The sequence below is a fragment of the Phyllobates terribilis genome, unplaced genomic scaffold (genome assembly GCF_046119375.1).
Source record: "Phyllobates terribilis strain yellow unplaced genomic scaffold, ASM4611937v1 Scaffold_40__1_contigs__length_11209783, whole genome shotgun sequence".
Taxonomy (NCBI): domain Eukaryota; kingdom Metazoa; phylum Chordata; class Amphibia; order Anura; family Dendrobatidae; genus Phyllobates; species Phyllobates terribilis.
This window is the reverse complement of record NW_027362800.1, coordinates 10,931,225-10,952,765: the sequence shown is the minus strand read 5'-3', so window position 1 is coordinate 10,952,765 and position 21,541 is coordinate 10,931,225. Positions and strand designations below refer to the sequence as shown.

At 45.1% G+C, this 21,541-nt stretch overlaps 17 non-coding genes across 17 annotated transcripts; all 17 read left to right on the top strand.

Annotated features, from left to right (window-relative positions):
- Positions 1 to 22: 22 nt before the first annotated feature.
- On the top strand, positions 23 to 213 carry LOC141191001 (U2 spliceosomal RNA). The gene has a single exon (XR_012265007.1). It is a non-coding gene; the product is annotated as a U2 spliceosomal RNA (small nuclear RNA).
- A 1,120-nt stretch (positions 214 to 1,333) lies between these two features.
- LOC141191000 (U2 spliceosomal RNA) lies at positions 1,334 to 1,524 on the top strand. The gene has a single exon (XR_012265006.1). It is a non-coding gene; the product is annotated as a U2 spliceosomal RNA (small nuclear RNA).
- A 1,121-nt stretch (positions 1,525 to 2,645) lies between these two features.
- Positions 2,646 to 2,836, top strand: LOC141184444 (U2 spliceosomal RNA). Its single transcript, XR_012259198.1, has one exon. It is a non-coding gene; the product is annotated as a U2 spliceosomal RNA (small nuclear RNA).
- Positions 2,837 to 3,960: 1,124 nt separating this feature from the next.
- Positions 3,961 to 4,151, top strand: LOC141190999 (U2 spliceosomal RNA). Its single transcript, XR_012265005.1, has one exon. It is a non-coding gene; the product is annotated as a U2 spliceosomal RNA (small nuclear RNA).
- A 1,123-nt stretch (positions 4,152 to 5,274) lies between these two features.
- On the top strand, positions 5,275 to 5,465 carry LOC141191326 (U2 spliceosomal RNA). The gene has a single exon (XR_012265323.1). It is a non-coding gene; the product is annotated as a U2 spliceosomal RNA (small nuclear RNA).
- Positions 5,466 to 6,587: 1,122 nt separating this feature from the next.
- Positions 6,588 to 6,778, top strand: LOC141191216 (U2 spliceosomal RNA). Its single transcript, XR_012265215.1, has one exon. It is a non-coding gene; the product is annotated as a U2 spliceosomal RNA (small nuclear RNA).
- Positions 6,779 to 7,901: 1,123 nt separating this feature from the next.
- LOC141190998 (U2 spliceosomal RNA) lies at positions 7,902 to 8,092 on the top strand. Its single transcript, XR_012265004.1, has one exon. It is a non-coding gene; the product is annotated as a U2 spliceosomal RNA (small nuclear RNA).
- A 1,124-nt stretch (positions 8,093 to 9,216) lies between these two features.
- On the top strand, positions 9,217 to 9,407 carry LOC141191214 (U2 spliceosomal RNA). Its single transcript, XR_012265213.1, has one exon. It is a non-coding gene; the product is annotated as a U2 spliceosomal RNA (small nuclear RNA).
- Positions 9,408 to 10,530: 1,123 nt separating this feature from the next.
- Positions 10,531 to 10,721, top strand: LOC141190996 (U2 spliceosomal RNA). Its single transcript, XR_012265002.1, has one exon. It is a non-coding gene; the product is annotated as a U2 spliceosomal RNA (small nuclear RNA).
- Positions 10,722 to 11,844: 1,123 nt separating this feature from the next.
- LOC141191213 (U2 spliceosomal RNA) lies at positions 11,845 to 12,035 on the top strand. The gene has a single exon (XR_012265212.1). It is a non-coding gene; the product is annotated as a U2 spliceosomal RNA (small nuclear RNA).
- A 1,116-nt stretch (positions 12,036 to 13,151) lies between these two features.
- LOC141184722 (U2 spliceosomal RNA) lies at positions 13,152 to 13,342 on the top strand. The gene has a single exon (XR_012259450.1). It is a non-coding gene; the product is annotated as a U2 spliceosomal RNA (small nuclear RNA).
- Positions 13,343 to 14,463: 1,121 nt separating this feature from the next.
- On the top strand, positions 14,464 to 14,654 carry LOC141190995 (U2 spliceosomal RNA). The gene has a single exon (XR_012265001.1). It is a non-coding gene; the product is annotated as a U2 spliceosomal RNA (small nuclear RNA).
- A 1,124-nt stretch (positions 14,655 to 15,778) lies between these two features.
- On the top strand, positions 15,779 to 15,969 carry LOC141190994 (U2 spliceosomal RNA). Its single transcript, XR_012265000.1, has one exon. It is a non-coding gene; the product is annotated as a U2 spliceosomal RNA (small nuclear RNA).
- A 1,123-nt stretch (positions 15,970 to 17,092) lies between these two features.
- LOC141191212 (U2 spliceosomal RNA) lies at positions 17,093 to 17,283 on the top strand. The gene has a single exon (XR_012265211.1). It is a non-coding gene; the product is annotated as a U2 spliceosomal RNA (small nuclear RNA).
- Positions 17,284 to 18,405: 1,122 nt separating this feature from the next.
- On the top strand, positions 18,406 to 18,596 carry LOC141190993 (U2 spliceosomal RNA). The gene has a single exon (XR_012264999.1). It is a non-coding gene; the product is annotated as a U2 spliceosomal RNA (small nuclear RNA).
- A 1,124-nt stretch (positions 18,597 to 19,720) lies between these two features.
- On the top strand, positions 19,721 to 19,911 carry LOC141191211 (U2 spliceosomal RNA). Its single transcript, XR_012265210.1, has one exon. It is a non-coding gene; the product is annotated as a U2 spliceosomal RNA (small nuclear RNA).
- A 1,124-nt stretch (positions 19,912 to 21,035) lies between these two features.
- On the top strand, positions 21,036 to 21,226 carry LOC141190992 (U2 spliceosomal RNA). The gene has a single exon (XR_012264998.1). It is a non-coding gene; the product is annotated as a U2 spliceosomal RNA (small nuclear RNA).
- The last annotated feature ends 315 nt before the right edge of the window (positions 21,227 to 21,541 follow it).

Below are 21,541 nucleotides of genomic sequence, written 5' to 3'. Positions count from 1 at the left end.
TAGTCGGAAACCAATTCTGGTTATCGCTTCTCGGCCTTTTGGCTAAGATCAAGTGTAGTATCTGTTCTTATCAGTTTAATATCTGATACGTCCCCTATCTGGGGACCATATATTAAATGGATTTTTAGAACAGGGAGATGGAAAAAGAGCTTGCTCTGTCCACTCCACGCATTGACCTGGTATTGCAGTATCTCCAGGACCGGTGCACCCCTTCTTTAATGCAGTTTCTAAAATCAGAAAGAATTGAATTCAATGCTTTTTGTTCATTTTGCTTGTTTGTCGGATTTTGGGATGGACTCTTTGGCTTTGCTTTTCTTCTCCTCATTGGATTTTTCATGTTAAAAGTTGCAGAAGCCAGATGACAAGCTCATTTTGGTTCAACTTCAGCAACTGTGCATTGCATTGCCATGTAATGTAATGTAATGCAATGCTATCTATCTAGCTCTCCCTCTATACTTCCTTTTGGATAAACAGACATATTAGGCAAGCATTTTGGAGCTTTCACCTAAATAACTACAGGTGGTGAGATAAGCTGCACAATATAATTGACCTTTCAGTATATTGTTGCACACACACCATCTATTTAGCAAATGCCCTTGTTATCAACAGCAGCCTTTTAAACTCACCTGAGCTAACAGGTATGTGAGCTGGTTACTCTGCTGCGCTTAAAATTTCTTTTTTGGTTTGCTACAATGCCTTTTCTGAAACGTTGTCTCCCTCTGCTGGAACACTGACTTCTTTCATTTAATGCCTGCAGACTATAAAAGAGAAACCAACCCAAAAAGTTTGGTTGATTAGTCTGTGGCATTCTTTTAAACTGTTGCTTATGGCGGTCTCTGTGAGCTTCTCAGTGACATTCAGCCATCCAGGTATCCCGCCTGCAGTAGACGGAATGTGGCAATGGAACGCTGGCTGCGCGTGTCATAATAGGCTCTGAGCCTTTATATACCTGCGCACAGCAGCAGCCACCTTCAGTCTGCTGCTGGACAGCCAGCAGCAGCAGCAGCAGGAGAGGTAATTAATCAGCAACCCTCCTGCTAAGGGTAGACAGCTGCTCGTTCCACCCCCCCCCCGCCTTAATTGGTTCTCCTCCCTTCCAACGGTGTTGAGGCGGGTGGGAACAGCCGGGGGTTGAGGGTACTGTGCTAAAAGAGGTGGAGTTATGCAGATCTAAAACGCGTGGATTGCAGCAGCAGCATGCCGAAAAGTGCAGGCATGTGAGGGATCTAGAGGTTGACAGCATGTCTTCTTAACGGGAGTCCAGGTGGCCATCTCCACAAATGGACTTTTCAGAATCCTTGGGTGGCACCGTAGTCAGAAACCAATTCTGGTTATCGCTTCTCGGCCTTTTGGCTAAGATCAAGTGTAGTATCTGTTCTTATCAGTTTAATATCTGATACGTCCCCTATCTGGGGACCATATATTAAATGGATTTTTAGAACAGGGAGATGGAAAAAGAGCTTGCTCTGTCCACTCCACGCATTGACCTGGTATTGCAGTATCTCCAGGACCGGTGCACCCCTTCTTTAATGCAGTTTCTAAAATCAGAAAGAATTGAATTCAATGCTTTTTGTTCATTTTGCTTGTTTGTCGGATTTTGGGATGGACTCTTTGGCTTTGCTTTTCTTCTCCTCATTGGATTTTTCATGTTAAAAGTTGCAGAAGCCAGATGACAAGCTCATTTTGGTTCAACTTCGGCAACTGTGCATTGCATTGCCATGTAATGTAATGTAATGCAATGCTATCTATCTAGCTCTCCCTCTATACTTCCTTTTGGATAAACAGACATATTAGGCAAGCATTTTGGAGCTTTCACCTAAATAACTACAGGTGGTGAGATAAGCTGCACAATATAATTGACCTTTCAGTATATTGTTGCACACACACCATCTATTTAGCAAATGCCCTTGTTATCAACAGCAGCCTTTTAAACTCACCTGAGCTAACAGGTATGTGAGCTGGTTACTCTGCTGCGCTTAAAATTTCTTTTTTGGTTTGCTACAATGCCTTTTCTGAAACGTTGTCTCCCTCTGCTGGAACACTGACTTCTTTCATTTAATGCCTGCAGACTATAAAAGAGAAACCAACCCAAAAAGTTTGGTTGATTAGTCTGTGGCATTCTTTTAAACTGTTGCTTATGGCGGTCTCTGTGAGCTTCTCAGTGACATTCAGCCATCCAGGTATCCCGCCTGCAGTAGACGGAATGTGGCAATGGAACGCTGGCTGCGCGTGTCATAATAGGCTCTGAGCCTTTATATACCTGCGCACAGCAGCAGCCACCTTCAGTCTGCTGCTGGACAGCCAGCAGCAGCAGCAGCAGGAGAGGTAATTAATCAGCAACCCTCCTGCTAAGGGTAGACAGCTGCTCGTTCCACCCCCCCCCCCGCCTTAATTGGTTCTCCTCCCTTCCAACGGTGTTGAGGCGGGTGGGAACAGCCGGGGGTTGAGGGTACTGTGCTAAAAGAGGTGGAGTTATGCAGATCTAAAACGCGTGGATTGCAGCAGCAGCATGCCGAAAAGTGCAGGCATGTGAGGGATCTAGAGGTTGACAGCATGTCTTCTTAACGGGAGTCCAGGTGGCCATCTCCACAAATGGACTTTTCAGAATCCTTGGGTGGCACCGTAGTCAGAAACCAATTCTGGTTATCGCTTCTCGGCCTTTTGGCTAAGATCAAGTGTAGTATCTGTTCTTATCAGTTTAATATCTGATACGTCCCCTATCTGGGGACCATATATTAAATGGATTTTTAGAACAGGGAGATGGAAAAAGAGCTTGCTTTGTCCACTCCACGCATTGACCTGGTATTGCAGTATCTCCAGGACCGGTGCACCCCTTCTTTAATGCAGTTTCTAAAATCAGAAAGAATTGAATTCAATGCTTTTTGTTCATTTTGCTTGTTTGTCGGATTTTGGGATGGACTCTTTGGCTTTGCTTTTCTTCTCCTCATTGGATTTTTCATGTTAAAAGTTGCAGAAGCCAGATGACAAGCTCATTTTGGTTCAACTTCAGCAACTGTGCATTGCATTGCCATGTAATGTAATGTAATGCAATGCTATCTATCTAGCTCTCCCTCTATACTTCCTTTTGGATAAACAGACATATTAGGCAAGCATTTTGGAGCTTTCACCTAAATAACTACAGGTGGTGAGATAAGCTGCACAATATAATTGACCTTTCAGTATATTGTTGCACACACACCATCTATTTAGCAAATGCCCTTGTTATCAACAGCAGCCTTTTAAACTCACCTGAGCTAACAGGTATGTGAGCTGGTTACTCTGCTGCGCTTAAAATTTCTTTTTTGGTTTGCTACAATGCCTTTTCTGAAACGTTGTCTCCCTCTGCTGGAACACTGACTTCTTTCATTTAATGCCTGCAGACTATAAAAGAGAAACCAACCCAAAAAGTTTGGTTGATTAGTCTGTGGCATTCTTTTAAACTGTTGCTTATGGCGGTCTCTGTGAGCTTCTCAGTGACATTCAGCCATCCAGGTATCCCGCCTGCAGTAGACGGAATGTGGCAATGGAACGCTGGCTGCGCGTGTCATAATAGGCTCTGAGCCTTTATATACCTGCGCACAGCAGCAGCCACCTTCAGTCTGCTGCTGGACAGCCAGCAGCAGCAGCAGCAGGAGAGGTAATTAATCAGCAACCCTCCTGCTAAGGGTAGACAGCTGCTCGTTCCACCCCCCCCCCCCCCGCCTTAATTGGTTCTCCTCCCTTCCAACGGTGTTGAGGCGGGTGGGAACAGCCGGGGGTTGAGGGTACTGTGCTAAAAGAGGTGGAGTTATGCAGATCTAAAACGCGTGGATTGCAGCAGCAGCAAGCCGAAAAGTGCAGGCATGTGAGGGATCTAGAGGTTGACAGCATGTCTTCTTAACGGGAGTCCAGGTGGCCATCTCCACAAATGGACTTTTCAGAATCCTTGGGTGGCACCGTAGTCGGAAACCAATTCTGGTTATCGCTTCTCGGCCTTTTGGCTAAGATCAAGTGTAGTATCTGTTCTTATCAGTTTAATATCTGATACGTCCCCTATCTGGGGACCATATATTAAATGGATTTTTAGAACAGGGAGATGGAAAAAGAGCTTGCTCTGTCCACTCCACGCATTGACCTGGTATTGCAGTATCTCCAGGACCGGTGCACCCCTTCTTTAATGCAGTTTCTAAAATCAGAAAGAATTGAATTCAATGCTTTTTGTTCATTTTGCTTGTTTGTCGGATTTTGGGATGGACTCTTTGGCTTTGCTTTTCTTCTCCTCATTGGATTTTTCATGTTAAAAGTTGCAGAAGCCAGATGACAAGCTCATTTTGGTTCAACTTCAGCAACTGTGCATTGCATTGCCATGTAATGTAATGTAATGCAATGCTATCTATCTAGCTCTCCCTCTATACTTCCTTTTGGATAAACAGACATATTAGGCAAGCATTTTGGAGCTTTCACCTAAATAACTACAGGTGGTGAGATAAGCTGCACAATATAATTGACCTTTCAGTATATTGTTGCACACACACCATCTATTTAGCAAATGCCCTTGTTATCAACAGCAGCCTTTTAAACTCACCTGAGCTAACAGGTATGTGAGCTGGTTACTCTGCTGCGCTTAAAATTTCTTTTTTGGTTTGCTACAATGCCTTTTCTGAAACGTTGTCTCCCTCTGCTGGAACACTGACTTCTTTCATTTAATGCCTGCAGACTATAAAAGAGAAACCAACCCAAAAAGTTTGGTTGATTAGTCTGTGGCATTCTTTTAAACTGTTGCTTATGGCGGTCTCTGTGAGCTTCTCAGTGACATTCAGCCATCCAGGTATCCCGCCTGCAGTAGACGGAATGTGGCAATGGAACGCTGGCTGCGCGTGTCATAATAGGCTCTGAGCCTTTATATACCTGCGCACAGCAGCAGCCACCTTCAGTCTGCTGCTGGACAGCCAGCAGCAGCAGCAGCATCAGGAGAGGTAATTAATCAGCAACCCTCCTGCTAAGGGTAGACAGCTGCTCGTTCCACCCCCCCCCCGCCTTAATTGGTTCTCCTCCCTTCCAACGGTGTTGAGGCGGGTGGGAACAGCCGGGGGTTGAGGGTACTGTGCTAAAAGAGGTGGAGTTATGCAGATCTAAAACGCGTGGATTGCAGCAGCAGCAAGCCGAAAAGTGCAGGCATGTGAGGGATCTAGAGGTTGACAGCATGTCTTCTTAACGGGAGTCCAGGTGGCCATCTCCACAAATGGACTTTTCAGAATCCTTGGGTGGCACCGTAGTCGGAAACCAATTCTGGTTATCGCTTCTCGGCCTTTTGGCTAAGATCAAGTGTAGTATCTGTTCTTATCAGTTTAATATCTGATACGTCCCCTATCTGGGGACCATATATTAAATGGATTTTTAGAACAGGGAGATGGAAAAAGAGCTTGCTCTGTCCACTCCATGCATTGACCTGGTATTGCAGTATCTCCAGGACCGGTGCACCCCTTCTTTAATGCAGTTTCTAAAATCAGAAAGAATTGAATTCAATGCTTTTTGTTCATTTTGCTTGTTTGTCGGATTTTGGGATGGACTCTTTGGCTTTGCTTTTCTTCTCCTCATTGGATTTTTCATGTTAAAAGTTGCAGAAGCCAGATGACAAGCTCATTTTGGTTCAACTTCAGCAACTGTGCATTGCATTGCCATGTAATGTAATGTAATGCAATGCTATCTATCTAGCTCTCCCTCTATACTTCCTTTTGGATAAACAGACATATTAGGCAAGCATTTTGGAGCTTTCACCTAAATAACTACAGGTGGTGAGATAAGCTGCACAATATAATTGACCTTTCAGTATATTGTTGCACACACACCATCTATTTAGCAAATGCCCTTGTTATCAACAGCAGCCTTTTAAACTCACCTGAGCTAACAGGTATGTGAGCTGGTTACTCTGCTGCGCTTAAAATTTCTTTTTTGGTTTGCTACAATGCCTTTTCTGAAACGTTGTCTCCCTCTGCTGGAACACTGACTTCTTTCATTTAATGCCTGCAGACTATAAAAGAGAAACCAACCCAAAAAGTTTGGTTGATTAGTCTGTGGCATTCTTTTAAACTGTTGCTTATGGCGGTCTCTGTGAGCTTCTCAGTGACATTCAGCCATCCAGGTATCCCGCCTGCAGTAGACGGAATGTGGCAATGGAACGCTGGCTGCGCGTGTCATAATAGGCTCTGAGCCTTTATATACCTGCGCACAGCAGCAGCCACCTTCAGTCTGCTGCTGGACAGCCAGCAGCAGCAGCAGCAGGAGAGGTAATTAATCAGCAACCCTCCTGCTAAGGGTAGACAGCTGCTCGTTCCACCCCCCCCCCCCGCCTTAATTGGTTCTCCTCCCTTCCAACGGTGTTGAGGCGGGTGGGAAGAGCCGGGGGTTGAGGGTACTGTGCTAAAAGAGGTGGAGTTATGCAGATCTAAAACGCGTGGATTGCAGCAGCAGCAAGCCGAAAAGTGCAGGCATGTGAGGGATCTAGAGGTTGACAGCATGTCTTCTTAACGGGAGTCCAGGTGGCCATCTCCACAAATGGACTTTTCAGAATCCTTGGGTGGCACCGTAGTCGGAAACCAATTCTGGTTATCGCTTCTTGGCCTTTTGGCTAAGATCAAGTGTAGTATCTGTTCTTATCAGTTTAATATCTGATACGTCCCCTATCTGGGGACCATATATTAAATGGATTTTTAGAACAGGGAGATGGAAAAAGAGCTTGCTCTGTCCACTCCACGCATTGACCTGGTATTGCAGTATCTCCAGGACCGGTGCACCCCTTCTTTAATGCAGTTTCTAAAATAAGAAAGAATTGAATTCAATGCTTTTTGTTCATTTTGCTTGTTTGTCGGATTTTGGGATGGACTCTTTGGCTTTGCTTTTCTTCTCCTCATTGGATTTTTCATGTTAAAAGTTGCAGAAGCCAGATGACAAGCTCATTTTGGTTCAACTTCAGCAACTGTGCATTGCATTGCCATGTAATGTAATGTAATGCAATGCTATCTATCTAGCTCTCCCTCTATACTTCCTTTTGGATAAACAGACATATTAGGCAAGCATTTTGGAGCTTTCACCTAAATAACTACAGGTGGTGAGATAAGCTGCACAATATAATTGACCTTTCAGTATATTGTTGCACACACACCATCTATTTAGCAAATGCCCTTGTTATCAACAGCAGCCTTTTAAACTCACCTGAGCTAACAGGTATGTGAGCTGGTTACTCTGCTGCGCTTAAAATTTCTTTTTTGGTTTGCTACAATGCCTTTTCTGAAACGTTGTCTCCCTCTGCTGGAACACTGACTTCTTTCATTTAATGCCTGCAGACTATAAAAGAGAAACCAACCCAAAAAGTTTGGTTGATTAGTCTGTGGCATTCTTTTAAACTGTTGCTTATGGCGGTCTCTGTGAGCTTCTCAGTGACATTCAGCCATCCAGGTATCCCTCCTGCAGTAGACGGAATGCGGCAATGGAACGCTGGCTGCGCGTGTCATAATAGGCTCTGAGCCTTTATATACCTGCGCACAGCAGCAGCCACCTTCAGTCTGCTGCTGGACAGCCAGCAGCAGCAGCAGCAGGAGAGGTAATTAATCAGCAACCCTCCTGCTAAGGGTAGACAGCTGCTCGTTCCACCCCCCCCCCCCCGCCTTAATTGGTTCTCCTCCCTTCCAACGGTGTTGAGGCGGGTGGGAACAGCCGGGGGTTGAGGGTACTGTGCTAAAAGAGGTGGAGTTATGCAGATCTAAAACGCGTGGATTGCAGCAGCAGCAAGCCGAAAAGTGCAGGCATGTGAGGGATCTAGAGGTTGACAGCATGTCTTCTTAACGGGAGTCCAGGTGGCCATCTCCACAAATGGACTTTTCAGAATCCTTGGGTGGCACCGTAGTCGGAAACCAATTCTGGTTATCGCTTCTCGGCCTTTTGGCTAAGATCAAGTGTAGTATCTGTTCTTATCAGTTTAATATCTGATACGTCCCCTATCTGGGGACCATATATTAAATGGATTTTTAGAACAGGGAGATGGAAAAAGAGCTTGCTCTGTCCACTCCACGCATTGACCTGGTATTGCAGTATCTCCAGGACCGGTGCACCCCTTCTTTAATGCAGTTTCTAAAATCAGAAAGAATTGAATTCAATGCTTTTTGTTCATTTTGCTTGTTTGTCGGATTTTGGGATGGACTCTTTGGCTTTGCTTTTCTTCTCCTCATTGGATTTTTCATGTTAAAAGTTGCAGAAGCCAGATGACAAGCTCATTTTGGTTCAACTTCAGCAACTGTGCATTGCATTGCCATGTAATGTAATGTAATGCAATGCTATCTATCTAGCTCTCCCTCTATACTTCCTTTTGGATAAACAGACATATTAGGCAAGCATTTTGGAGCTTTCACCTAAATAACTACAGGTGGTGAGATAAGCTGCACAATATAATTGACCTTTCAGTATATTGTTGCACACACACCATCTATTTAGCAAATGCCCTTGTTATCAACAGCAGCCTTTTAAACTCACCTGAGCTAACAGGTATGTGAGCTGGTTACTCTGCTGCGCTTAAAATTTCTTTTTTGGTTTGCTACAATGCCTTTTCTGAAACGTTGTCTCCCTCTGCTGGAACACTGACTTCTTTCATTTAATGCCTGCAGACTATAAAAGAGAAACCAACCCAAAAAGTTTGGTTGATTAGTCTGTGGCATTCTTTTAAACTGTTGCTTATGGCGGTCTCTGTGAGCTTCTCAGTGACATTCAGCCATCCAGGTATCCCGCCTGCAGTAGACGGAATGTGGCAATGGAACGCTGGCTGCGCGTGTCATAATAGGCTCTGAGCCTTTATATACCTGCGCACAGCAGCAGCCACCTTCAGTCTGCTGCTGGACAGCCAGCAGCAGCAGCAGCAGGAGAGGTAATTAATCAGCAACCCTCCTGCTAAGGGTAGACAGCTGCTCGTTCCACCCCCCCCCCCCCCGCCTTAATTGGTTCTCCTCCCTTCCAACGGTGTTGAGGCGGGTGGGAAGAGCCGGGGGTTGAGGGTACTGTGCTAAAAGAGGTGGAGTTATGCAGATCTAAAACGCGTGGATTGCAGCAGCAGCAAGCCGAAAAGTGCAGGCATGTGAGGGATCTAGAGGTTGACAGCATGTCTTCTTAACGGGAGTCCAGGTGGCCATCTCCACAAATGGACTTTTCAGAATCCTTGGGTGGCACCGTAGTCGGAAACCAATTCTGGTTATCGCTTCTTGGCCTTTTGGCTAAGATCAAGTGTAGTATCTGTTCTTATCAGTTTAATATCTGATACGTCCCCTATCTGGGGACCATATATTAAATGGATTTTTAGAACAGGGAGATGGAAAAAGAGCTTGCTCTGTCCACTCCACGCATTGACCTGGTATTGCAGTATCTCCAGGACCGGTGCACCCCTTCTTTAATGCAGTTTCTAAAATCAGAAAGAATTGAATTCAATGCTTTTTGTTCATTTTGCTTGTTTGTCGGATTTTGGGATGGACTCTTTGGCTTTGCTTTTCTTCTCCTCATTGGATTTTTCATGTTAAAAGTTGCAGAAGCCAGATGACAAGCTCATTTTGGTTCAACTTCAGCAACTGTGCATTGCATTGCCATGTAATGTAATGTAATGCAATGCTATCTATCTAGCTCTCCCTCTATACTTCCTTTTGGATAAACAGACATATTAGGCAAGCATTTTGGAGCTTTCACCTAAATAACTACAGGTGGTGAGATAAGCTGCACAATATAATTGACCTTTCAGTATATTGTTGCACACACACCATCTATTTAGCAAATGCCCTTGTTATCAACAGCAGCCTTTTAAACTCACCTGAGCTAACAGGTATGTGAGCTGGTTACTCTGCTGCGCTTAAAATTTCTTTTTTGGTTTGCTACAATGCCTTTTCTGAAACGTTGTCTCCCTCTGCTGGAACACTGACTTCTTTCATTTAATGCCTGCAGACTATAAAAGAGAAACCAACCCAAAAAGTTTGGTTGATTAGTCTGTGGCATTCTTTTAAACTGTTGCTTATGGCGGTCTCTGTGAGCTTCTCAGTGACATTCAGCCATCCAGGTATCCCTCCTGCAGTAGACGGAATGCGGCAATGGAACGCTGGCTGCGCGTGTCATAATAGGCTCTGAGCCTTTATATACCTGCGCACAGCAGCAGCCACCTTCAGTCTGCTGCTGGACAGCCAGCAGCAGCAGCAGCAGGAGAGGTAATTAATCAGCAACCCTCCTGCTAAGGGTAGACAGCTGCTCGTTCCACCCCCCCCCCCCCGCCTTAATTGGTTCTCCTCCCTTCCAACGGTGTTGAGGCGGGTGGGAACAGCCGGGGGTTGAGGGTACTGTGCTAAAAGAGGTGGAGTTATGCAGATCTAAAACGCGTGGATTGCAGCAGCAGCAAGCCGAAAAGTGCAGGCATGTGAGGGATCTAGAGGTTGACAGCATGTCTTCTTAACGGGAGTCCAGGTGGCCATCTCCACAAATGGACTTTTCAGAATCCTTGGGTGGCACCGTAGTCGGAAACCAATTCTGGTTATCGCTTCTCGGCCTTTTGGCTAAGATCAAGTGTAGTATCTGTTCTTATCAGTTTAATATCTGATACGTCCCCTATCTGGGGACCATATATTAAATGGATTTTTAGAACAGGGAGATGGAAAAAGAGCTTGCTCTGTCCACTCCACGCATTGACCTGGTATTGCAGTATCTCCAGGACCGGTGCACCCCTTCTTTAATGCAGTTTCTAAAATCAGAAAGAATTGAATTCAATGCTTTTTGTTCATTTTGCTTGTTTGTCGGATTTTGGGATGGACTCTTTGGCTTTGCTTTTCCTCTCCTCATTGGATTTTTCATGTTAAAAGTTGCAGAAGCCAGATGACAAGCTCATTTTGGTTCAACTTCAGCAACTGTGCATTGCATTGCCATGTAATGTAATGTAATGCAATGCTATCTATCTAGCTCTCCCTCTATACTTCCTTTTGGATAAACAGACATATTAGGCAAGCATTTTGGAGCTTTCACCTAAATAACTACAGGTGGTGAGATAAGCTGCACAATATAATTGACCTTTCAGTATATTGTTGCACACACACCATCTATTTAGCAAATGCCCTTGTTATCAACAGCAGCCTTTTAAACTCACCTGAGCTAACAGGTATGTGAGCTGGTTACTCTGCTGCGCTTAAAATTTCTTTTTTGGTTTGCTACAATGCCTTTTCTGAAACGTTGTCTCCCTCTGCTGGAACACTGACTTCTTTCATTTAATGCCTGCAGACTATAAAAGAGAAACCAACCCAAAAAGTTTGGTTGATTAGTCTGTGGCATTCTTTTAAACTGTTGCTTATGGCGGTCTCTGTGAGCTTCTCAGTGACATTCAGCCATCCAGGTATCCCGCCTGCAGTAGACGGAATGTGGCAATGGAACGCTGGCTGCGCGTGTCATAATAGGCTCTGAGCCTTTATATACCTGCGCACAGCAGCAGCCACCTTCAGTCTGCTGCTGGACAGCCAGCAGCAGCAGCAGCAGGAGAGGTAATTAATCAGCAACCCTCCTGCTAAGGGTAGACAGCTGCTCGTTCCACCCCCCCCCCCCCGCCTTAATTGGTTCTCCTCCCTTCCAACGGTGTTGAGGCGGCTGGGAACAGCCGGGGGTTGAGGGTACTGTGCTAAAAGAGGTGGAGTTATGCAGATCTAAAACGCGTGGATTGCAGCAGCAGCAAGCCGAAAAGTGCAGGCATGTGAGGGATCCAGAGGTTGACAGCATGTCTTCTTAACGGGAGTCCAGGTGGCCATCTCCACAAATGGACTTTTCAGAATCCTTGGGTGGCACCGTAGTCGGAAACCAATTCTGGTTATCGCTTCTTGGCCTTTTGGCTAAGATCAAGTGTAGTATCTGTTCTTATCAGTTTAATATCTGATACGTCCCCTATCTGGGGACCATATATTAAATGGATTTTTAGAACAGGGAGATGGAAAAAGAGCTTGCTCTGTCCACTCCACGCATTGACCTGGTATTGCAGTATCTCCAGGACCGGTGCACCCCTTCTTTAATGCAGTTTCTAAAATCAGAAAGAATTGAATTCAATGCTTTTTGTTCATTTTGCTTGTTTGTCGGATTTTGGGATGGACTCTTTGGCTTTGCTTTTCTTCTCCTCATTGGATTTTTCATGTTAAAAGTTGCAGAAGCCAGATGACAAGCTCATTTTGGTTCAACTTCAGCAACTGTGCATTGCATTGCCATGTAATGTAATGTAATGCAATGCTATCTATCTAGCTCTCCCTCTATACTTCCTTTTGGATAAACAGACATATTAGGCAAGCATTTTGGAGCTTTCACCTAAATAACTACAGGTGGTGAGATAAGCTGCACAATATAATTGACCTTTCAGTATATTGTTGCACACACACCATCTATTTAGCAAATGCCCTTGTTATCAACAGCAGCCTTTTAAACTCACCTGAGCTAACAGGTATGTGAGCTGGTTACTCTGCTGCGCTTAAAATTTCTTTTTTGGTTTGCTACAATGCCTTTTCTGAAACGTTGTCTCCCTCTGCTGGAACACTGACTTCTTTCATTTAATGCCTGCAGACTATAAAAGAGAAACCAACCCAAAAAGTTTGGTTGATTAGTCTGTGGCATTCTTTTAAACTGTTGCTTATGGCGGTCTCTGTGAGCTTCTCAGTGACATTCAGCCATCCAGGTATCCCTCCTGCAGTAGACGGAATGTGGCAATGGAACGCTGGCTGCGCGTGTCATAATAGGCTCTGAGCCTTTATATACCTGCGCACAGCAGCAGCCACCTTCAGTCTGCTGCTGGACAGCCAGCAGCAGCAGGAGAGGTAATTAATCAGCAACCCTCCTGCTAAGGGTAGACAGCTGCTCGTTCCACCCCCCCCCCCCGTCTTAATTGGTTCTCCTCCCTTCCAACGGTGTTGAGGCGGGTGGGAACAGCCGGGGGTTGAGGGTACTGTGCTAAAAGAGGTGGAGTTATGCAGATCTAAAACGCGTGGATTGCAGCAGCAGCAAGCCGAAAAGTGCAGGCATGTGAGGGATCTAGAGGTTGACAGCATGTCTTCTTAACGGGAGTCCAGGTGGCCATCTCCACAAATGGACTTTTCAGAATCCTTGGGTGGCACCGTAGTCGGAAACCAATTCTGGTTATCGCTTCTCGGCCTTTTGGCTAAGATCAAGTGTAGTATCTGTTCTTATCAGTTTAATATCTGATGCGTCCCCTATCTGGGGACCATATATTAAATGGATTTTTAGAACAGGGAGATGGAAAAAGAGCTTGCTCTGTCCACTCCACGCATTGACCTGGTATTGCAGTATCTCCAGGACCGGTGCACCCCTTCTTTAATGCAGTTTCTAAAATCAGAAAGAATTGAATTCAATGCTTTTTGTTCATTTTGCTTGTTTGTCGGATTTTGGGATGGACTCTTTGGCTTTGCTTTTCTTCTCCTCATTGGATTTTTCGTGTTAAAAGTTGCAGAAGCCAGATGACAAGCTCATTTTGGTTCAACTTCAGCAACTGTGCATTGCATTGCCATGTAATGTAATGTAATGCAATGCTATCTATCTAGCTCTCCCTCTATACTTCCTTTTGGATAAACAGACATATTAGGCAAGCATTTTGGAGCTTTCACCTAAATAACTACAGGTGGTGAGATAAGCTGCACAATATAATTGACCTTTCAGTATATTGTTGCACACACACCATCTATTTAGCAAATGCCCTTGTTATCAACAGCAGCCTTTTAAACTCACCTGAGCTAACAGGTATGTGAGCTGGTTACTCTGCTGCGCTTAAAATTTCTTTTTTGGTTTGCTACAATGCCTTTTCTGAAACGTTGTCTCCCTCTGCTGGAACACTGACTTCTTTCATTTAATGCCTGCAGACTATAAAAGAGAAACCAACCCAAAAAGTTTGGTTGATTAGTCTGTGGCATTCTTTTAAACTGTTGCTTATGGCGGTCTCTGTGAGCTTCTCAGTGACATTCAGCCATCCAGGTATCCCGCCTGCAGTAGACGGAATGTGGCAATGGAACGCTGGCTGCGCGTGTCATAATAGGCTCTGAGCCTTTATATACCTGCGCACAGCAGCAGCCACCTTCAGTGTGCTGCTGGACAGCCAGCAGCAGCAGCAGCAGGAGAGGTAATTAATCAGCAACCCTCCTGCTAAGGGTAGACAGCTGCTCGTTCCACCCCCCCCCCCGCCTTAATTGGTTCTCCTCCCTTCCAACGGTGTTGAGGCGGGTGGGAACAGCCGGGGGTTGAGGGTACTGTGCTAAAAGAGGTGGAGTTATGCAGATCTAAAACGCGTGGATTGCAGCAGCAGCAAGCCGAAAAGTGCAGGCATGTGAGGGATCTAGAGGTTGACAGCATGTCTTCTTAACGGGAGTCCAGGTGGCCATCTCCACAAATGGACTTTTCAGAATCCTTGGGTGGCACCGTAGTCGGAAACCAATTCTGGTTATCGCTTCTCGGCCTTTTGGCTAAGATCAAGTGTAGTATCTGTTCTTATCAGTTTAATATCTGATACGTCCCCTATCTGGGGACCATATATTAAATGGATTTTTAGAACAGGGAGATGGAAAAAGAGCTTGCTCTGTCCACTCCACGCATTGACCTGGTATTGCAGTATCTCCAGGACCGGTGCACCCCTTCTTTAATGCAGTTTCTAAAATCAGAAAGAATTGAATTCAATGCTTTTTGTTCATTTTGCTTGTTTGTCGGATTTTGGGATGGACTCTTTGGCTTTGCTTTTCTTCTCCTCATTGGATTTTTCATGTTAAAAGTTGCAGAAGCCAGATGACAAGCTCATTTTGGTTCAACTTCAGCAACTGTGCATTGCATTGCCATGTAATGTAATGTAATGCAATGCTATCTATCTAGCTCTCCCTCTATACTTCCTTTTGGATAAACAGACATATTAGGCAAGCATTTTGGAGCTTTCACCTAAATAACTACAGGTGGTGAGATAAGCTGCACAATATAATTGACCTTTCAGTATATTGTTGCACACACACCATCTATTTAGCAAATGCCCTTGTTATCAACAGCAGCCTTTTAAACTCACCTGAGCTAACAGGTATGTGAGCTGGTTACTCTGCTGCGCTTAAAATTTCTTTTTTGGTTTGCTACAATGCCTTTTCTGAAACGTTGTCTCCCTCTGCTGGAACACTGACTTCTTTCATTTAATGCCTGCAGACTATAAAAGAGAAACCAACCCAAAAAGTTTGGTTGATTAGTCTGTGGCATTCTTTTAAACTGTTGCTTATGGCGGTCTCTGTGAGCTTCTCAGTGACATTCAGCCATCCAGGTATCCCGCCTGCAGTAGACGGAATGTGGCAATGGAACGCTGGCTGCGCGTGTCATAATAGGCTCTGAGCCTTTATATACCTGCGCACAGCAGCAGCCACCTTCAGTCTGCTGCTGGACAGCCAGCAGCAGCAGCAGCAGGAGAGGTAATTAATCAGCAACCCTCCTGCTAAGGGTAGACAGCTGCTCGTTCCACCCCCCCCCCCCCCGCCTTAATTGGTTCTCCTCCCTTCCAACGGTGTTGAGGCGGGTGGGAACAGCCGGGGGTTGAGGGTACTGTGCTAAAAGAGGTGGAGTTATGCAGATCTAAAACGCGTGGATTGCAGCAGCAGCAAGCCGAAAAGTGCAGGCATGTGAGGGATCTAGAGGTTGACAGCATGTCTTCTTAACGGGAGTCCAGGTGGCCATCTCCACAAATGGACTTTTCAGAATCCTTGGGTGGCACCGTAGTCGGAAACCAATTCTGGTTATCGCTTCTCGGCCTTTTGGCTAAGATCAAGTGTAGTATCTGTTCTTATCAGTTTAATATCTGATACGTCCCCTATCTGGGGACCATATATTAAATGGATTTTTAGAACAGGGAGATGGAAAAAGAGCTTGCTCTGTCCACTCCACGCATTGACCTGGTATTGCAGTATCTCCAGGACCGGTGCACCCCTTCTTTAATGCAGTTTCTAAAATCAGAAAGAATTGAATTCAATGCTTTTTGTTCATTTTGCTTGTTTGTCGGATTTTGGGATGGACTCTTTGGCTTTGCTTTTCTTCTCCTCATTGGATTTTTCATGTTAAAAGTTGCAGAAGCCAGATGACAAGCTCATTTTGGTTCAACTTCAGCAACTGTGCATTGCATTGCCATGTAATGTAATGTAATGCAATGCTATCTATCTAGCTCTCCCTCTATACTTCCTTTTGGATAAACAGACATATTAGGCAAGCATTTTGGAGCTTTCACCTAAATAACTACAGGTGGTGAGATAAGCTGCACAATATAATTGACCTTTCAGTATATTGTTGCACACACACCATCTATTTAGCAAATGCCCTTGTTATCAACAGCAGCCTTTTAAACTCACCTGAGCTAACAGGTATGTGAGCTGGTTACTCTGCTGCGCTTAAAATTTCTTTTTTGGTTTGCTACAATGCCTTTTCTGAAACGTTGTCTCCCTCTGCTGGAACACTGACTTCTTTCATTTAATGCCTGCAGACTATAAAAGAGAAACCAACCCAAAAAGTTTGGTTGATTAGTCTGTGGCATTCTTTTAAACTGTTGCTTATGGCGGTCTCTGTGAGCTTCTCAGTGACATTCAGCCATCCAGGTATCCCGCCTGCAGTAGACGGAATGTGGCAATGGAACGCTGGCTGCGCGTGTCATAATAGGCTCTGAGCCTTTATATACCTGCGCACAGCAGCAGCCACCTTCAGTCTGCTGCTGGACAGCCAGCAGCAGCAGCAGCAGGAGAGGTAATTAATCAGCAACCCTCCTGCTAAGGGTAGACAGCTGCTCGTTCCACCCCCCCCCCCCCGCCTTAATTGGTTCTCCTCCCTTCCAACGGTGTTGAGGCGGGTGGGAACAGCCGGGGGTTGAGGGTACTGTGCTAAAAGAGGTGGAGTTATGCAGATCTAAAACGCGTGGATTGCAGCAGCAGCAAGCCGAAAAGTGCAGGCATGTGAGGGATCTAGAGGTTGACAGCATGTCTTCTTAATGGGAGTCCAGGTGGCCATCTCCACAAATGGACTTTTCAGAATCCTTGGGTGGCACCGTAGTCGGAAACCAATTCTGGTTATCGCTTCTTGGCCTTTTGGCTAAGATCAAGTGTAGTATCTGTTCTTATCAGTTTAATATCTGATACGTCCCCTATCTGGGGACCATATATTAAATGGATTTTTAGAACAGGGAGATGGAAAAAGAGCTTGCTCTGTCCACTCCACGCATTGACCTGGTATTGCAGTATCTCCAGGACCGGTGCACCCCTTCTTTAATGCAGTTTCTAAAATCAGAAAGAATTGAATTCAATGCTTTTTGTTCATTTTGCTTGTTTGTCGGATTTTGGGATGGACTCTTTGGCTTTGCTTTTCTTCTCCTCATTGGATTTTTCATGTTAAAAGTTGCAGAAGCCAGATGACAAGCTCATTTTGGTTCAACTTCAGCAACTGTGCATTGCATTGCCATGTAATGTAATGTAATGCAATGCTATCTATCTAGCTCTCCCTCTATACTTCCTTTTGGATAAACAGACATATTAGGCAAGCATTTTGGAGCTTTCACCTAAATAACTACAGGTGGTGAGATAAGCTGCACAATATAATTGACCTTTCAGTATATTGTTGCACACACACCATCTATTTAGCAAATGCCCTTGTTATCAACAGCAGCCTTTTAAACTCACCTGAGCTAACAGGTATGTGAGCTGGTTACTCTGCTGCGCTTAAAATTTCTTTTTTGGTTTGCTACAATGCCTTTTCTGAAACGTTGTCTCCCTCTGCTGGAACACTGACTTCTTTCATTTAATGCCTGCAGACTATAAAAGAGAAACCAACCCAAAAAGTTTGGTTGATTAGTCTGTGGCATTCTTTTAAACTGTTGCTTATGGCGGTCTCTGTGAGCTTCTCAGTGACATTCAGCCATCCAGGTATCCCGCCTGCAGTAGACGGAATGTGGCAATGGAACGCTGGCTGCGCGTGTCATAATAGGCTCTGAGCCTTTATATACCTGCGCACAGCAGCAGCCACCTTCAGTCTGCTGCTGGACAGCCAGCAGCAGCAGCAGCAGGAGAGGTAATTAATCAGCAACCCTCCTGCTAAGGGTAGACAGCTGCTCGTTCCACCCCCCCCCCCCGCCTTAATTGGTTCTCCTCCCTTCCAACGGTGTTGAGGCGGGTGGGAACAGCCGGGGGTTGAGGGTACTGTGCTAAAAGAGGTGGAGTTATGCAGATCTAAAACGCGTGGATTGCAGCAGCAGCAAGCCGAAAAGTGCAGGCATGTGAGGGATCTAGAGGTTGACAGCATGTCTTCTTAACGGGAGTCCAGGTGGCCATCTCCACAAATGGACTTTTCAGAATCCTTGGGTGGCACCGTAGTCGGAAACCAATTCTGGTTATCGCTTCTCGGCCTTTTGGCTAAGATCAAGTGTAGTATCTGTTCTTATCAGTTTAATATCTGATACGTCCCCTATCTGGGGACCATATATTAAATGGATTTTTAGAACAGGGAGATGGAAAAAGAGCTTGCTCTGTCCACTCCACGCATTGACCTGGTATTGCAGTATCTCCAGGACCGGTGCACCCCTTCTTTAATGCAGTTTCTAAAATCAGAAAGAATTGAATTCAATGCTTTTTGTTCATTTTGCTTGTTTGTCGGATTTTGGGATGGACTCTTTGGCTTTGCTTTTCTTCTCCTCATTGGATTTTTCATGTTAAAAGTTGCAGAAGCCAGATGACAAGCTCATTTTGGTTCAACTTCAGCAACTGTGCATTGCATTGCCATGTAATGTAATGTAATGCAATGCTATCTATCTAGCTCTCCCTCTATACTTCCTTTTGGATAAACAGACATATTAGGCAAGCATTTTGGAGCTTTCACCTAAATAACTACAGGTGGTGAGATAAGCTGCACAATATAATTGACCTTTCAGTATATTGTTGCACACACACCATCTATTTAGCAAATGCCCTTGTTATCAACAGCAGCCTTTTAAACTCACCTGTGCTAACAGGTATGTGAGCTGGTTACTCTGCTGCGCTTAAAATTTCTTTTTTGGTTTGCTACAATGCCTTTTCTGAAACGTTGTCTCCCTCTGCTGGAACACTGACTTCTTTCATTTAATGCCTGCAGACTATAAAAGAGAAACCAACCCAAAAAGTTTGGTTGATTAGTCTGTGGCATTCTTTTAAACTGTTGCTTATGGCGGTCTCTGTGAGCTTCTCAGTGACATTCAGCCATCCAGGTATCCCGCCTGCAGTAGACGGAATGTGGCAATGGAACGCTGGCTGCGCGTGTCATAATAGGCTCTGAGCCTTTATATACCTGCGCACAGCAGCAGCCACCTTCAGTCTGCTGCTGGACAGCCAGCAGCAGCAGCAGCAGGAGAGGTAATTAATCAGCAACCCTCCTGCTAAGGGTAGACAGCTGCTCGTTCCACCCCCCCCCCCCCCGCCTTAATTGGTTCTCCTCCCTTCCAACGGTGTTGAGGCGGGTGGGAACAGCCGGGGGTTGAGGGTACTGTGCTAAAAGAGGTGGAGTTATGCAGATCTAAAACGCGTGGATTGCAGCAGCAGCAAGCCGAAAAGTGCAGGCATGTGAGGGATCTAGAGGTTGACAGCATGTCTTCTTAACGGGAGTCCAGGTGGCCATCTCCACAAATGGACTTTTCAGAATCCTTGGGTGGCACCGTAGTCGGAAACCAATTCTGGTTATCGCTTCTTGGCCTTTTGGCTAAGATCAAGTGTAGTATCTGTTCTTATCAGTTTAATATCTGATACGTCCCCTATCTGGGGACCATATATTAAATGGATTTTTAGAACAGGGAGATGGAAAAAGAGCTTGCTCTGTCCACTCCACGCATTGACCTGGTATTGCAGTATCTCCAGGACCGGTGCACCCCTTCTTTAATGCAGTTTCTAAAATCAGAAAGAATTGAATTCAATGCTTTTTGTTCATTTTGCTTGTTTGTCGGATTTTGGGATGGACTCTTTGGCTTTGCTTTTCTTCTCCTCATTGGATTTTTCATGTTAAAAGTTGCAGAAGCCAGATGACAAGCTCATTTTGGTTCAACTTCAGCAACTGTGCATTGCATTGCCATGTAATGTAATGTAATGCAATGCTATCTATCTAGCTCTCCCTCTATACTTCCTTTTGGATAAACAGACATATTAGGCAAGCATTTTGGAGCTTTCACCTAAATAACTACAGGTGGTGAGATAAGCTGCACAATATAATTGACCTTTCAGTATATTGTTGCACACACACCATCTATTTAGCAAATGCCCTTGTTATCAACAGCAGCCTTTTAAACTCACCTGAGCTAACAGGTATGTGAGCTGGTTACTCTGCTGCGCTTAAAATTTCTTTTTTGGTTTGCTACAATGCCTTTTCTGAAACGTTGTCTCCCTCTGCTGGAACACTGACTTCTTTCATTTAATGCCTGCAGACTATAAAAGAGAAACCAACCCAAAAAGTTTGGTTGATTAGTCTGTGGCATTCTTTTAAACTGTTGCTTATGGCGGTCTCTGTGAGCTTCTCAGTGACATTCAGCCATCCAGGTATCCCTCCTGCAGTAGACGGAATGTGGCAATGGAACGCTGGCTGCGCGTGTCATAATAGGCTCTGAGCCTTTATATACCTGCGCACAGCAGCAGCCACCTTCAGTCTGCTGCTGGACAGCCAGCAGCAGCAGCAGCAGGAGAGGTAATTAATCAGCAACCCTCCTGCTAAGGGTAGACAGCTGCTCGTTCCACCCCCCCCCCCCCAGCCTTAATTGGTTCTCCTCCCTTCCAACGGTGTTGAGGCGGGTGGGAACAGCCGGGGGTTGAGGGTACTGTGCTAAAAGAGGTGGAGTTATGCAGATCTAAAACGCGTGGATTGCAGCAGCAGCAAGCCGAAAAGTGCAGGCATGTGAGGGATCTAGAGGTTGACAGCATGTCTTCTTAACGGGAGTCCAGGTGGCCATCTCCACAAATGGACTTTTCAGAATCCTTGGGTGGCACCGTAGTCGGAAACCAATTCTGGTTATCGCTTCTCGGCCTTTTGGCTAAGATCAAGTGTAGTATCTGTTCTTATCAGTTTAATATCTGATACGTCCCCTATCTGGGGACCATATATTAAATGGATTTTTAGAACAGGGAGATGGAAAAAGAGCTTGCTCTGTCCACTCCACGCATTGACCTGGTATTGCAGTATCTCCAGGACCGGTGCACCCCTTCTTTAATGCAGTTTCTAAAATCAGAAAGAATTGAATTCAATGCTTTTTGTTCATTTTGCTTGTTTGTCGGATTTTGGGATGGACTCTTTGGCTTTGCTTTTCTTCTCCTCATTGGATTTTTCATGTTAAAAGTTGCAGAAGCCAGATGACAAGCTCATTTTGGTTCAACTTCAGCAACTGTGCATTGCATTGCCATGTAATGTAATGTAATGCAATGCTATCTATCTAGCTCTCCCTCTATACTTCCTTTTGGATAAACAGACATATTAGGCAAGCATTTTGGAGCTTTCACCTAAATAACTACAGGTGGTGAGA